Consider the following 13,554-nt stretch of genomic DNA (forward strand, 5'->3'; position numbering starts at 1 on the left):
ACATTAAACTGCAACTCGACACACTTGTCTCGTGGGACACTCGGGTACCGCTCCTGACGCAAGCCCGGCTGCAGCTGGACTTTGCCCACTGACAGTTCAAAAGCCGACTGCCAAGTCACTCCTGGGGTTTACTGACACCGCAGACTGGACTGAAGTCTGGTTTAGAAACACTGCGCAGCAAGTTTGGGGATACACGTCTAAGTAATTACACAAACAACTCCAGAGACTCAATCTAAAATTCAGCTCCACAGTCCAAACAAGTCTTTTTTTTAATGATATAGTTCCAAGACTATGAGGGCTTTGATGCAATTCAGCTGTGGGGGACAGCATGCCAAAAAAGCACATCTGTCGCTGATAAAAATAACAAAATGGAGCCTGGGTAAGGCCTACCTGTACTACTGCATCAACTTCCACTCGTTCCTACCAAGTTAGCCTATTAACAGCATCATCAATGCAACAATAAACTAAATACTTTTAATAGCTGTACTAGAAAGTTTACCAAACAAGCAACAAACTCTGCAAGGGCAGCTATTATTCCAGAGCAGCAGGAAAAAAGCCTTAGAAAACACACATATTGCTGTGCTACTCACTCTTGTGTGTTTCTTCCAATTAACACAGCATCATTCATCACCCAAGTCATCCTCATGATGATTTGGGAAGCTCCCTCTTCCCATCTGAGGGAACAGCACAGATAGGAAGACTGCAAAAACACAGTGGAGCGAGGCATGGGAGGGGACAGTGATGGGCTGAGTGAAGTCAAAGCTCTGAGCCATGGGGCCATCAGGGAGCTGCAGCAGCCAAAACCACACCTCTGAGATCTGGCAGAAATAGGAACACTGAGGATGTTATTCAGAAGCAGCAAATTTTCATGCACTTTACTGTGGCTGGAATCAGGAGAGCTTAACATGTCTAACCTTGGGGAAAAGGCCACATTCCTCACCTGCTCTCCCCTCTAACCCCAGCTGTGGGAATTGGGAGCAACACAAGGGAAACAGGGATGTGCCTTCAGAGGCTGGGAATGGCACACTGCAACATGAAGTCTTTCCCTTCACTTGGCTCACGCTGCAGACTGTCACACATAACATAACACCACCTGAATTTGAAATCAATTTCTCATCCGCAGCTCTCCTCTGACATTTCAAATTCTTATTTTTTCATCATGTGAAAAAGGCCAGTAATTGCACGAGGGAAACTCCTCAGCTGTGGGCATGGCAGGGAAATCAATTAAAATGTTCTAGTTTCATTTGGGGAAAAAGGGTCATCCTGCTTTAACCACCTTAGCACAGGAGTGAATGCAGAAACCAAAGTAAACCCAGCAGGACAGACCACTGCCATTAGGACGTGCTGACAGCACAATGCAGCTGCCATCCAAAGCACTCATAACTGAGATTTCTTTTCTTGTAAAGAGGTTTGGTAGCACACAAATCAACAAAACATCACTATCTGCGCCCGTAAGAATTATTTTTGCATCTCTCAGCCAAGTTCCCGAGTTCCCCCATCAGACTGATTCATACACAATAAACCTAAACAGACTGAGAATCATGCCTGGCAATTTCACTTCCTTCCCAGTTTCAATCCCTTATGATATTCTTACTTCGCTAGAAATACCACGTCTCTCAGGCATACTTCTACCAATTTAGCTTCTTCCCCATAAACTGCAGGCAAAGAAGCCCATTCACCCCCACCTGAAAGCAGAAACAGGCTGCAAGAGTTACTGGTAGTGGGGTTTTGTTTGGTTTATGTGCACACGTGTTACCCGGCCATAAACAAGAGGTAAGGGTTCGAACCTCTGGGAAGCCTTTCACGTGGCTTTAGAAAACTACACACTGAGGACCTGAAGCACAACTCCTGCCGTGTGGGGATAATCATCTTTCATTCCATTTTGTCCATCACCATTGCTGTGCAGACCCTTGGGGCAGTGGAGTAAAACAGGACCCGCCACTAACCTCCCTGGGATCTCCCACAGCAACTAAATACTCCAGTATTTATTTATCCACTTAAATGTACATTTTAAGCCAGCATCTGCTTTAAGAGATATACACATATGTAAGTCAGCAACAGGAAATTGGGTCTTCTGGGAGATCATTATCTCTCGGTGCAGGCAGAGAGAGGATCCCTTTGAGAAAAGCACCAGATCCTACAGCATTATGCCAAGCACTGATGATGCACCTACAAGAGGTGCCTCATTCCACCTGCACAGCTGTGATGAGGGGTAAGTCATGCCTGCTGCCCCCAGTCACATGTAAACACCTCCTCCTCCCCAGGACTCATCTGTGAGGAAACAGCTCCCTTCTCTCCCACTGCTTTGGATACAGGAACTGACTCATCCATAGGGGAGTGTTCTCCCCCCTTTCTCCTCATTCCAACGCAGATATGAAAAATAATAGTCTTCGTTTCAATATTTAATCATATGCTTCATTTAATAATGAGTCCAAGAATAATTTAATCCTGGCTATCAACATAAAAGAGATATTGTTCTTTTCGCTTGATTATGTACTAAAATAAAACCCCCTCTGCTCTCCAACTTCTCACAGGCCAGAGTTTTGCTCATTCTAACTTCTAATATAAACACAAATTACTTTATAGAGTTGATTACACACACACAACACCTTGACCTGCATTTGGAAAGGGACACGGGATGCTTCTCCTAGCAATTTCACCTGCCTAATTACAAATGCTGCCGTCTCCCTTGAATGAGCAAACTCGCTTATGAAACAGAGAGGGAGCTGACATTTCATGGCACATCGCCTCGTGCCTCAGTGAAGAAAAACACATCACGTGCCACGGATTTCTGGAAGCATCACCACTCCCTTATGGTACATGATCTCTTGCCAGGAATAAATAGGACAGAGTCCAGCACTGGAATCACATAACATTTGGCTCGCACATCACTTTTCTGTTATTGCGCATTATTATACCAAACACGCTGTTCAGGTACTGGCCACTCTGCAAAAAATCTCATTAGCTACGAAAAACCTGGACTTAAGTATGAGGTGATTAATAACCTGGAATGTCTTGCTTAGATACCCAGGTAAAACTTGAAAAGAGTCCAAACTTCTGAAGAGTGCAAGTGCTTTCACATATTACCTTTACGTGATTTAAATGATCCCCAAAACGCGCTCTTTTGAGGACAAATGGTGTCTGTTCTCTATACATTTGTTAATGCTTTAGGAATGATCTCCAAACATTTTGAGCATCTATAAAGCACAATAATTAAAAACGCTGTTATTTTGCATTAAATATTTTAACAAAAAATTACTTCCATCTTAGTAATATTCATGCACTTAAACTCTCTGCTTTGTTTTTCTCTAAAGACTTTTAACTTCAGCTCCTCCATTTCTTTCCCACCTAAAACATTTCTGCTCAGTATTACATGTGTGCACTCCCACTCTTCAATCCTCCTTTCTCCTGTTTCTCATCGTGCATACTTCCTCTGGAAATATTAAGCAGGATTTATCACTTATTTCTAGAAAAAGAAAGCGTTTAAAATTTGAATACAAGTCCTTCAGAGATAAAGCATCCCAGGTTAAATTTAATGATGTCCAGGGGAATACTGTGCAAGTGATGAGCTGCCTGCTAATATGTCGGTGCTTTAGGGAAGAAAAATATCAATTAAATTTCATAGCATGCGACTACATACTGACCTTGAAAGCTATCTGTAACTTAGTTTAAACTTGAAAATTCAAAGTCTAAGTCAGAACTTCTGCCCTAGTTGGTTTTAACATCACTGAAGAAAGGCACAGTTCTGTGGAGACTACAGAAATGCTAAGAGAATCAACCTGGAGAAAAGAAGAATTCCCCCAAATCCTACTAAGTGTTTAACCATGACATTTGTGGGTGCAGCTGGTCTCCCCTCACCAATCTTGGGTTTTGTCCATTGCCCCAATAGATATTGATGGTTCTTCTCTCTTTCAGCCTTCTGATAATGCTAAAATAACCCAACAGTCATGACAGCCCACATCTGCCAGCTCCACAGCAGTGTCACCCCAGTGCCTGAGTGAGAATTTCTGTGACTGAGCAGTTTATTACCAAGAGAACAACAATCCAGCAGCATGGACGCAGCACACAGACAGCAAGAGCCTCACAGGAGAAAAAAAATCTGCTATTACCAACTGCTCTACCACTCAAAGGAAACTCCCAAGAGGGAAATCTCTCACCTCCAACCAGACTTCATTTTAAAGCCTCTCCCACAGCGCAGTGCCCTTTTCTAAATAAGCTGCAATTCACACTGTGCCACATATTCCACTGCAATTCTAATGGCAGGGGGTTCTTTGGGGGGGGTTTCAATTATTATTTTTATCTGCACTAATCTAGCTTCTCAGTCTGAGATTTCACCATCAGGAAGAAATGACAGTAGAATATACACCTGTCTTTCCTACTACAGAGTTCAAGCAAAGAAAAAAACCCATACACTTATTCAGAATAAATATACTTAATTTCATCAAATAAATGTAAGCTCCATTTCCAAGCCACCAAACACAAAAAGGAAATGAAAGTCATTTTCTATTTACTGAACATGTCCAGAAAAGCCCAGCTCCTTCCAACTACCATCCAACTTGCCTTCTATAGGAGTTTCCAGACCACAGGCAGCAACAGCAGGATGTAATGCATGTCTCGTTGTTAGAGGACAGCCAAGCATGTCTTCTCACTGAAATTCTTCCGGACTTTATACCAGTAAGAAAAGATGCTGAAATCCCCCAACGTTCCTTGGAAGTTGAATTAAAATTTGCGATGCCTGAGCTGATGAAAAAGCACAACGTTGAAACAGCACAGCTCCTTTCTCCTCAGCTAACAGCACTTATTCTGGCCAGAGTGAGGTGGGATCCATCTATTTGCTGTGAGACTTAATGAGGTGATTCTTTTCAGGTGAGAAGCTCATTTACATCATGACTAGCAGCTGGTCAGAGCACCTGGTGTCAGAACACCAGGTCAAGTGAGCAGATAGAGCCATTTACCCTATCAGTTAACCCTTGTAAGGGGTGTTTTCTTCCCCTTGCAGCAAGTAGAATATAAAATCATGAACAATTAACGAGTTCTCCAAGTCAGCTCTGAAATTCAGAGCTTTCTGAGATCCGGCTCAACTGATTTTGAAGTTAAAAAACATGAGAAAATAAAAGGGTTCTTCTGATCAGGGCTCACAGACCCATTTATCCGAAACACTGCATGCCAGCTCAGTCTGTAGCTCAACAAACCTCTACCTGCAACTTTTCTAGCAGCGGACTGTGCTGAATTCTGCAGCAGCCCGAGGCGCCTGGGGCATCCACATCCCATCAGACCCACAGCTATATACACATCAATACACACACAGCTCTTTCCTCTGCTTTGAAACATCCTGCAGGAGCCAAAGCATGAACTCCTCCTGCAGAACAGCCTGGGCTCTGTGTAACGTATGAGGTTCCTTCACCATGAAATTTGCTCTCAGACTTCTTAAAGTCTGAGTAATTATTTGAAGAGCAAAAGACAAATCAGACAGCTCCTAGCATGGCGTTAAGGATCCCAGGAGCAACAGAGCAGCTCTTTATTCATGGAGCGTGAGCACCAGGGCTCAGCTCAGAGGGAAGCCTGTGAGCAGACAGAGCAGGAACCCATTAGACTGAAAAGAAATGCCAGAAATCCGCATCAGAGGCTCAGGCAGATCCTCCTGGAGAACCACTCCAGCCCAGCCCCGGCTCCTGCAACCCTCAGATGGCTGTATCTTCCTTAAGTCTCTGTGTAACGGGATAAAATGAGATGCTGAGGTTCAATGACACAGCCCGAAGGGAATTAAGGTCTGACACGTCCCTGCTTAGAGGGGATAGAGATAAGCCTGCGGAGAACTCTTACCTAGAGCAATGCCAACGGGCAAAGCTACCACGCAGCCTTGGGGCTGCTGCCGCACCTCGGGAGCAGGAATATTTAACGCGAGCAGGGCTGCCCGGTGCGGGCACACAGCAGGGCTCTCCCGCTGAGTCACGCTTTGCCCCGGGGTGTTCTCCCCGCATCGTTCAGCCTGTTCCCTGGAACTGAATTCCTGTCACACAGGTGGTCCTCCTGTAAGCCCCCGGCGGCAGCACACCGAGCCCAGCTCTGCTGACCCTCCAAGGTGAGGCGGCAGCAGCTCCCAGCCGGCCTGACACCGGCCGCTTAAAATACAGTACCAGAGCTTCCACTTCAGGATTGCTTCCACGGCCTCTGACTCAGGGAAGTGATGCGCCTTTGCTGCACTGGGTGGGCCATTAGCCTCCATGGAACATTCCCTCATGCCCCAAAACCGGTCTCAGGAGGGAATTTCACACCCTCCCCAAGGGGCCCATCAAAACCAAAAGCCTCCCTGCAGCGGGAATCCAGTAAATTACACCCAGGTTTTTTTATGCAGCTAGTCTGGGATCAAACACTGGCATCTCAAAGGGGACACTTCTTTGGAGACGACTTAACCCTTTGGAAGGGCTTAGGTCCAGGATATCCAGGCTGCCCTTAGCCTTAGAAGGTTGCTGGTACCAGCCTCAGGTATTTTTCCAGATCCTACACAGCCCAGGAGGGGACAGATCTGGGCCCTTCAGAAACACTTTCACCTCAGCAATGAAACATTTAAAGTCTGCATGTTTCTAAAACACACATTCAAGTTCCAACCGCCTTCCCTAATTTCCCCAATCACACTATCAGTTTTACCACAACAGGAAAAAAACCCCACAAAAACAAAACCCCCTTTGAGCATTTCATAACTGGGTGGGGGTTTAGTATCACTAAAGCCTCTCACTGGTTTTCAATACAGCTTTATTTTAAGAAAGCATCTATTATATGAAGCTTGGGCTTTGGCAGGCAGAGCAGAAGCCTGGCCAGCGCAGAGAAGGAGGACAATACTCAAAGTGCACTATTATTGTGTCACTTTTTCATATTTCTTAATATCAACTTAGTGAAAAAGTTTACTACTTACTGGAAGTTACTTAGCATATGACTTCTACATTATTCTGTAGCCATGATACAGCCTCTCCCTTTCTATCCTCCTACACAGACTTAGCAGAAACATTTTCTAGCAGTTCATCTGAGCCAGCTATTTAGTTTTTGCTTGGCAATATTTTCAACTAGAGGCAGGTCCAACCTCCAGGAAAACAAGTTATGCAGCAAGAGGGTGGGACACAATCAGAGAACACATAATAAAGTAAGTAATAAGTATGACCCATGAAAGGAAAACTAAGAGATATTGCTTCCATAATATTGTAAATTAGAAGTCATTGACACTGATGTAAAATGTGAAATTCCTTGTGCACTGTTTTTCATTCATTGCCCATAGAGGTGGAAGGCCAGAGCCACATCCAGAAAAGAGTACACTGTGAAGGGCCAACACCAAACCCAGCCATGACCCAACACCAAAACAGCAGCCAGGAGGATTAAGGAAAAGATCCTCAACCCAGCTCATAAACCTCCCTCTAAATCTTTGAGTAGGAAAAACTTCACCACCTTTTTTCCTCTGCTGCACTCACGGTTCAATGGACCTAAAGCAGCTCCTCCATCAACCAAGGCCCTGATGGTATGGATGAAGAGATATTCCTGTGCATTTATTGATTAACTTCCACCCAGCATTTTCCAGTTGCCTGAGAATCAATTTAATACCATGGCTGAAAGCAATAAGGATAAAAAAGCTGGATGGGTACCTTTGATCTACACAGTTTTACCAGGCACCAGCAGCTAAAGCACTGCTGAGACTCTCCTTAAGACATTTTCCCCTCCTCGGAATTATTTTGCAGTTCATTCAATAAAGCAGCAAAACAATTTCCTGACAAACTAGGAAATGACTGTTGGACTGAATTCAAGAACTTCAGAAAATATTAGAATCAGAGATTTAACAGAAAGTGCTTGGATCCCACTGACCTTACAGACAAGTCAGACTGTCATTTCCTCAGCCATCAAGCCCAACCTGCTCAAAGACTGGTGGGAGGGAAATAATCCTCACTGTGAGTCACGTTCCAGTGCCTTCCACCTCAGACACACTTCCAAGTGCAAGCCTGAAGGAGTCACACGCACAAAAACCCTCATCCACTAAGACCCTGCCACAACACTGTGCTGCAAAAAACAACGCAATTGGCAGAAAGTACATTTAAAAGTCTGAGCTGCGCAGGGAAGTCTCCACGGAGTAGGTGGGCAGGGGAAATCAAACCACCAAGTTCAACCTGCAATGGCAGACAAGTTCCTTCAAGTCCATGCCTACACTCTCCCTTCTGGAAGCAAGGGCAGGAGCAGCAGCTCACGCACACAGACCGCGGGCTCCTCAGGGGAGAGGCTGCCCTGTCTCCAGCAGCAGAGCAGGCACGGCCGCAGAGAACAGCAGCACCTCAGCCCAACGCCCTCCCGTTCCCCCAGACACACCGTACCACCCCTGCGGCACGAGGCCCTCCACAGACAGCTCCGTCAGAACCAAAGCTGGGCGAGCTCCTCAATTACTAACGGTCCCTATCGCCTCTCCAGAGCACACACCGCTGACACCAAGAGAAAATCCCGACAAAAAAAACCCACGAAACAAAATCCCCCGAGAGCCTAAGTACTCAAAGCTTTATTTTACCTGCTGCAAATTAAAAATCACTGCTCCTACTTATTCCAGCTCTAGCAGCTCACTCTCCACCTACTTTCGAGTCAGAGCAGTGCCCAAAGCAGCATATCAGTGCTGCTCAGAGTTTAAGATTGTGAGGTTATTTTTTTGGTCCTACGTAGCTGTCAGGTACATCTGTCTCCACAGTTACCACATGGAGGCCTCAAACCATGGAACCTGAGCACGCTGGAGTTCATCAGGGTTCACGGCTCTGGGACTGGCATTCCTGCTGAAGGAACGAGGGAAGGTGCCCACAGAAAACACACACAACGTCACTGTGTTTTCCTGCCAACAAACTGCACCGTTTCTTAAAGTCTTAATTCCGCCCTGAAAAGGCCCGAGAGCCCTTTGAGCGGTGGCCAGCCTCCCCTCTGCTCCAAGGAGCGGGGGAAGCTCGCTAAAGGGAATGAAAAGATTACACAGGCTCATTTATAGGACATAATATTGCCGCATGGCTTATTCCTCTTCAGAGAATAACTGCAATATACGGCAAATTGACTCTTTTTTTTTTTTTTAAGAAGGCAAACCACACTGAAAGCTGCCACTTCCGGAAGGCTGCACTATGGACGTTGCGCAGGAGGATGGGGAAACTCCTGACTCAGCCCAGAGGAGAGATGGGATCTGGTACAACACACACGTGGGGAGAACAGGCTAAAGCAAATCCTTGTGTTCTTGTCTCACTAGTGAGGTTTGTATCAGCAGCAGCGAAATGGGAGCCATTTCAACAGCTTATCAGAAAATCTCGGAATTGCTCCAGGGTCTTGTGAATAAGAAATTAACTAAAAGCACTGCTGTACAGTTTTCTCGCAGATTTTAGGGGGGTTTGGCTAGCAAAATGTTAGAGTTAAAATTAAAAATGAGTACAGCACAAGCCTTGATCTACCAAAGAGCCACAGCATGTTTCCAAGTATTTCCCCCAACCTCCCATGGGACCTCCCATTTCCTTAAGTGTAAACATGTGAGAAGTCTCTGCACAACTGAACTAAAAGTAGTACATCTGCTTTCTCAACAGTTACACTTGCCTATTATTAAAATTTAAACTCAGTTCCTAAGTACATGAGTATTTGTGTGCCCTGTCAGGAGCATTAGATTCCCTTGCAAGACCTTCTTTCTGGTCAGATGCTCAAAGAGGAACAAATGTAGTTGCTGGGAACTGCTCAGCAAATTGTTTTTTCCAGAAATACATACCAACCATTTCCATCCAGAGATCCAAGGTTTCCTTTAGAGAGGAGATAACTCAAGATTTCTTTCCCCCCCGCCAGTAGTAAAAGTCAATTGTTTCAATATTTAAATTCTCAAGCTCGTGTTTAGTCCTGCCACTTGGGGGGTGGGACACATTTGAATTAAGTGAATCAATTCGATGAGCTGCTGCTACCTGGAAACTCATCTCTGGGACAGGTTTATGCATTGAAGGAAACATATGAATAGATCATTTACTCTCTACCCTTCCTTCCCTTATTTTACAACCAAAGCAGTTTAAATGTAATGTATGCATCAAACAAGTGTAGCTCTACCAACACCTATGTGACCACAGTCAAGCAGGTGCCTCCAGGATTTAAAGGGTGCCGCTCACAAGGTGATACTTCCTAACCCTAGGAGAAATGCACATTAGAATCCCAGCACTAACGTGAAGAGGACACTGTACAAGCACTCAGGGTTCTGAAATCTCAGAACTACTGCTGAAGCTGAAATCTCACCTGCACCAGCCACCAAGCCCACCTCAGCAGTGCAGTGACCACCCAGTGACAAAAAGGAGACAATTTAAAACACCAGTTTGGTAGGAGATGGTCATTACTGATTCTCACAGCTCGGGAGACAAAGAGAATGATTTGAGCCAAATACATCCTTAATTTTTCCCCCACTGAGATAAGATTACAATAGCCTCCCAATCTTTAGCTGCTCTCTTTTGTGAGTTGCACATATGTGCTTTTTATTAGCCTTGGGCTTCACAATCAGATGGATTTTCAGTTACTTCCAGAAATGCTGCAGGATGACTGAGCTGCAGCTAATCTTTGCGTCTCGCTAAATGGGAATATGAAAAATGCAGCGGGGCTCCCCAGCACTACAGCCAATGCATCTCAATTCTGCATTTCCACACAAAAGCACAGGAACGGTATATTTCACATCTGAACTCTTATACAGGCACCAAAAAGGGAACCACAGCATAAGGAGAAAACTAGTTACAATCATTGATTTGCAGGGAGGAGAAGGAAAAATAACACAGACATTGCCTGCCAGGAGATGACCAATTTTCCAATAGTTCTGCCACACAGAAACTCTGTAGAGATGTGAGCTTCCTTTTTTTTTTTTTTTTACAGCAAAACAGAAGATTACAGCTGCAACAAGCTATCCCCTAACTCTAATTAGAAAGTATTTGTTGTCTGGATTTAAAACTTCCCAACTTGGTGTTAATGAACTGTAACACTGTAGTGAAAGGTATTAATAAACACACCAGACTGTGGGTTAGATAACAGATCTCTGCTCCCAGTTCAGAGGATGCTGGTGGGGGAATTTTCTTTGCTGCTTCAATCCAGAAACTGTAAAACAGGGAATTCAAGTATTTAAAGTGGAAGGCTGAGGGGAAGGATTTACCTTGCAAAATTATATTTAAACATCTATTCCATATTCTGTTTTGAGAGAAGTAAGTTTCTTCTAATCTACAAACGAATACAAATTATGTTTTGGGAGTTTTTTTTCCTCCTTGAAAGAAAACAAGCAATAGAGCAATTGACAGGAAAGAGAACACAAAACTTATTTTAAAATTGTTTGGGAATTTTTTGTTGTTGTTTGTCTGCGGCTGGGTTTGTTTGCTTGCTGTTTGAAAGGGGGGGGTTGGTTATTTTTTTGTTGTGGAGTTGTTTTTTTAGTGTGACTTTTATCTCCTTTTGAGATTCCAGAGAGAAGCAAACAAAAAATGACTTTGAAAGTCACAGAGGCTGAGGGGCAGCGGCAGTAGAGGATGCAGAGAGTGAAAGGAAGGGGCTCTTTCCACCCACCAGCAAATACATTTTCCATTCTCCAGCAGATCTCCCTATTGTTTTCTAAGGAATTCCTCTATTTATCTTTCATCAGGGCCTTTCACTCATATCAAAAGCCTTCACTCCTGCCACGGCTGTGATCAAACCCCGGCATTACACGACATGATCTGCTTAATACGCTGTGTGCATGCTGATGGCAGCCGTGCCAGCCTGGCTCTCTGCACACACTCCGCACCTCTGTGGCCACTGCAGCAGCTCCTGCCCCTCTGCCAAAGCTGCACTGGCCCAGTCTGGCTCTCCCTGTAAAGTTTTCTGTTGCACTGCTTTGAAATACAACCAGCACTCTCTGCGCCAGGAGCAGCACAACCGGCGTACTCAGACCCTCACCAACACGCAACAGCTACTGCTGGGTTTGCGGGAGACTATTTCACCACCCCAGCATCTTCCTCCAAGGGCACCCAGGGCCAGACACGTCCTCCAAACATCTATGCAAAAGGAAGAGAAGGGGAAGAAACGAGGAGAGAGAGAAAGGAAAACCCTTTACTGGTCACTGAATCCGAGCTGTAACCTGACCCTGGCTGCATCTTGCCACCAACAGCATTAACTACAAGCAGCTTCCATTCAGCAGCTCCTGCCAAAAATAAACAGTGCTGGCTTTCCTGGCTGCTTGCTTGGGTTTGCTCTCAATGTTTTTCTTCTTGCTTCTTCTGGCTAATTGGGATACGCTATGTTTCCTCCAAGTAGTTTCTTAGTTTGTTTCTACCCACTGCATTACTAAAATTGGAGCAGTTTCTCACAGTACGGAATGCAAATAAAAGGTGTTTGATCAAAGATGGCCACAGCAGGCAGCCTGGCATTTTAGGGGAGAGACGGGAGGAGGGATAGGTGGTGTTAGAACAGGTACACAGCAACTGCTGAAGGCGGTGAGGATGCTCTAAAGGTGCCCCACCAATACATTCACCTTCGGGAAAAAACTCCAGCAACCAACAGCACACACACTGGACCCGGGCTGAGTTGCAGCAGGCAAAAGGATTTAATAACCACCATGGCAAAGTAAGAATTAAGAAATACATGAGCAATGCTAAAGAGTATTTAGGAAACACCAACAATAAACCCAACTGATTTATGCTTTTGGACAAGCTTGCTTATACAAAACCTCCTTTCTTGCTTCCCCTAGACCCAGCAATGCAAGCAAACAAAAGAGGAAAGAGCAGTTTTGTCAAGCTAAACAGCATGTTTCTGACCCAGCCACTGAAAAATAAGTTCAAAGGCCCTTTAAAACTCCTATTTTAATATGCTATAAGCAGCACTCTCTGCCTTCTAATTTGTTCAGCTCTTTGAAACACCTAATTTCCTCTGCACTGTCACTGCTCAGCACTGAAGCCTCATGGAGCCCTGCCACTTGATTCGACACCAACAGCCACGTTTCAATAGGCAATTCCACTTGAAAGGTTATAAATGAAGAGAAAAAAGATGTCTTCAAACCAGAGAATGCATTGCAACACCATTTATTTATATCCAAGTCCTCCTTTCTGTTGCTGGCTACTGTAGGCAGGCACCAGAGAAGGGAAGCTTTAAAGCTCAATAATTAATTCTAAGTGGTTTTAAAATGGCTAGAGATTTAAGGTAGACAAGATGTAACACTGGAATTAGAGTCAAGCTGCTGTGCTCTTTGCTCTGCTCTGGAATGCACTGTTTACTCTGGCACCACACAAAATACATAATTGATTTCTCAAGGAAAAGAAATGAGAAAAAAACCAGCCCCATAAGCCTCATTATTCTATAAAACTAAAGTAAAAAGGTGTGTTCCAGGCCAAATCACAATTGTATTTCAATAGGGTAGGAGAATTGGAACACAATCATAATTTCATATTTATTAAAATTCATTTACTACAATTGCCATCAACAGGACCCCCAGGCTGCTAACAAGAACCTCCCTAGAGTCAGAAGCATCAACTTCTACAAGCATATTCAGATTTAAAGAAAAATTAAATTAAAAATAAATTTAATAAT

At 44.5% G+C, this 13,554-nt stretch overlaps 1 protein-coding gene across 20 annotated transcripts in view; it reads right to left on the reverse strand.

Moving 5' to 3' along the window:
• The window catches only part of FBRSL1 (fibrosin like 1), a 503,666-nt gene that overhangs the window by 463,985 nt on the left and 26,127 nt on the right, over positions 1 to 13,554 (reverse strand). Inside the window, exon 1 of one of the 20 annotated variants that reach the window (XM_066199927.1) lies at positions 4,561 to 4,794. The exons of the other annotated variants lie outside the window; for them this stretch is intronic. The gene's annotated coding sequence lies outside the window, so the exon portion shown is untranslated. Of the gene's footprint in view, positions 1 to 4,560; positions 4,795 to 13,554 lie in introns of those variants that run through there. 20 annotated transcript variants of the gene reach the window in all.

The sequence above is a fragment of the Chamaea fasciata genome, unplaced genomic scaffold, assembly GCF_029207755.1.
Source record: "Chamaea fasciata isolate MVZ Bird 193981 ecotype frontalis unplaced genomic scaffold, bChaFas1.0.hap1 SCAF_18, whole genome shotgun sequence".
Classification (NCBI taxonomy): Eukaryota; Metazoa; Chordata; class Aves; order Passeriformes; family Sylviidae; genus Chamaea; species Chamaea fasciata.